General features: G+C 50.7%; 1 long non-coding RNA gene across 1 annotated transcript in view; it reads right to left on the reverse strand.

Annotated features, from left to right (window-relative positions):
- Positions 1–428: 428 nt before the first annotated feature.
- Positions 429–3,127, reverse strand: part of LOC114071239 — a 19,213-nt gene continuing 16,514 nt past the window's right edge. Inside the window, exons 2-3 of the long non-coding RNA XR_003574013.1 lie at positions 2,487–2,530; positions 429–528 (exon numbers count right to left, since the gene is read on the reverse strand). This is a non-coding gene — a long non-coding RNA (uncharacterized LOC114071239). The remainder of the gene's footprint in view (positions 529–2,486; positions 2,531–3,127) is intronic.

A 3,127-nucleotide genomic window follows, 5' to 3' on the forward strand; every position in this document is an offset into this window, starting at 1 on the left:
CCCAGGACACTGGGATGACACTTCAACCTTTATTTTAGCCCCGCCACACACAGAGCCCAGAGGAGGGAGGGGAAGGTGAAGCTGCCACAGCTCCCACTGACAGCCAGGCCATGTTCTGGGCAGGAACTGCGAGCTCTGGAGCAGGAACTGGGAGTTACTCCACCAGCAGATCTCTCAGTGCCATTCAGATTCCCACGCTGGCCGTGCTCCAGCGGCGCAGATACCGAGCATTGCTGGGGAGTGACTAATTCCAACCTACACCAATGTGGAGTTTCCAATTATGTCCTTCATCCAACAGGGCTCTGCCAATGTTGCTGTTACACATTTCCTACCAAAATAACTCCGCAGAGCCTGCAGCCAGTTTGAAAGGAAACTTCAGTGTCTAAGAATAACCAGTGACACCGGTTCACAACACATCCCTGCTGGCCCGGCCTCCCAAAACATCCCTCTCACCTTTTCGTGTCATAGTCAATTAAAACGTAGTTTTCCATGGCAAGCTTGAGATCTGGGATTTCTTCACAGACCCACCTGGAAGGAGAGAAGAAACAATTAATAGAAGCATTGCCAATCAAGGGTAATGATATTGTCTCAGGTCTAGGCTGGTGATGCTGTACATGGAATGAGGATCCTGCACAGCCCTGGAAGCTCAGAGTGCCCTCAGGAGTAAGGCAGACATCCCAAAATACTCATGGAAAGCTGCAACAGCTCGCATTTGTACTGAACAAACAGCAAGATGCCTGCAGACATTGGCAGCTCTTGAAACAGCTTCAAAATAAGGTAATAAAATGTGTTCAAGGTGCCTAAAAATAGTCCGAGCCGTGGCTGATGTCAACCCGACATCAAACTCGGTGCAGGAGGGCAGCACTTCCAAAGAATGCTGATCCTGTGTTTGACAGAGCTGCATGTGGAGAAGAGATTTCCCACAGCACCTCAAAACACTGTCACCAGCCCCTCCCTGCAGGGCTGTTCCCCCCTGGGCCGTGTCTGAGCTGCTCCCACACCTCACAGGGCCCAGTCCAAGCGGATTTTCCGAAGTTCCCTTGACAAAAGGCCCCTCTGACAGGCTGAGCTGACTGTTGTGGCCACCAAATATATCAAAATGGGGAAAGCACTGCCCTCATCACAACACCTCCATTCCCAGGATGGATTCCTACAGGAATGACAGTTCCTTTAAAATCATATTATTCCCTAGCAAAATCATTAAAAAAAAAAAACTACTCTGGGCTCTACCTCTGCAAAGTTTTTCTCTTAAATTACAGGAATTACAGGCAGCAGTTTGATCCTCGTGTGTCACTCCCAGCTCAGGATATCCCATGTTTCCAGGGTTCCACTGCCTCCAGCAGATAAAGGCTGCTTTGCACTGTCACCCCCCTCCTCCACAACCACCCTGTGGGTACTTTGCCCGAGGCAGCAGGAAAGTTTCTGACGCTTATCTTGCCCAAAACACAGTTGGGAAACATCACTTTGGCCCCAAAACCGCTTCCTGACACAGTTCTGGCCTTGCCCTCACCAACTGCAGCCACCACCTTCTGCACCACGTCCTTCTAAGGCCCTCAGAAGGGTCAGGTCAACAACCCCAAGACCCCAAGATTTTAACCCCCCTGGTCCTGAGGCACTTCTTGTGGCAGGCTCTGGATCAGAAAACTTCCCATCTCCAGCCCCATCCCACATCCTCTCTCCCCCAGAGCTTGGGAATGGCTCTGATTTCGTGGGTGTGATGTTATCCAGCACTTGGCTCTCCACCTTCTCCCAGCCCACAGGGCAGCAGATCCCAAGCTCAGGGGGTCTCTGCAGGTAAAACCCCTCAGACCTCACCTGTCCCTGCCCTACTAAAGGGTATCAAACCACCCCCTCCTGCTGCAGATCCAGCCCTGAGCCACAGGAAGGATCCAACACCCGCAACAGGAACAGCCTGACTGCGGACAACACCCCCCGTCCCTCAGGTGTTTTTTTGGGGTGTTTCTGTTCCCATTTCATAGAAGTTGTTCCATATCAAGTCCCCTTCTGATGCTGTACAAGAACAGCAGGTCAGGCTGTGACCATGGCCTGTGTTGGGAAATCCTCTGGATCCTGTTCCTCACACCTGTCTGTCACCTTTATCCTCCCATCTTCCCCCCTCCAGCAGCAGAATTCCAAGGAATGCTACAGGGAGATCACTGCCAAACAACCCAAAGCAACAGGGGGAAGGGAGAGGGTGGGGAGAGGCAGGACCAGGGCTCAGCACACCCAGTCAGGGCTGTTTTCTTAACCTTGTCCATCCACAGCTCAAACTGCTTTAATCAGCCTTCAAGCTGAACATCACCACTCACTCCTAACTCTGTTCTGAACAGAGTGGAATATGGGCAGGTGAAACAAAATCTGCTTGCCAGGGAGCAACAAATTCAGCCTAGAAAAGAACTTTGCAGGGTCAGTGCTGGCCTGCTCTGTTTCCTGGCCCCAGACAGCCCTTCTGAGGCTCAGGAAGGGGCCCAACACCCAACACTCACCGAATGGTCTCAATAATTTCATGAGCAGCATCGTGGTGTTTGTCCTGAAACAAAAGGAAAAAGAGCCATCAGGAGCTGTCTTGGCAGGGGTTTACAAGAATCACGATATTTTAAAGAACAATTATACACGGTATTTTAAAGAATAAATGACACACAATATTTTTAAGAACACCAAGCACACTGGGTAAGGAGCCCTTGGTTGCCACCCAGGCCATTAAAATGAGCCCTTTTAAGGAAAAAAAAATAATAATAAGCTTAAGGAAACGTATTTTTCACGTTTCTATGGAGCAGCAAAAGACTGACAGGAAGGAACTGTCACTCCACTTATTCCTCTGTCATTCCCTGCCATCAGGAGCTGTGGAGCTGCAGTCCTTGGGGGATTATTGGGATGCAGCAGGTACTGGAGTGCAAGCTGATTCCATCCAGCATCTGGCACAGGCTCCCAGCTCCAGATGGGCAGGCACAGTCCAGCCCAGGGAACGGCTCTCTAAAATCAGGCAGCAAATAAACAGTGGGAGAGGATTCAGTACAGGAGAAACACCCTCCCAGCACACACACACACACACAAAGAGAGGTGGATGTGGGGCCTTCTTCATCAGCTGAAAACCAAACCACACCAGATCTTGTGTGAGACACAGGAG

Source organism: Empidonax traillii, unplaced genomic scaffold (genome assembly GCF_003031625.1).
Source record: "Empidonax traillii isolate 1590-97213 ecotype Southwest subspecies unplaced genomic scaffold, ASM303162v1 scaffold1914:size93637, whole genome shotgun sequence".
In the NCBI taxonomy this organism is placed as follows: Eukaryota; Metazoa; Chordata; class Aves; order Passeriformes; family Tyrannidae; genus Empidonax; species Empidonax traillii.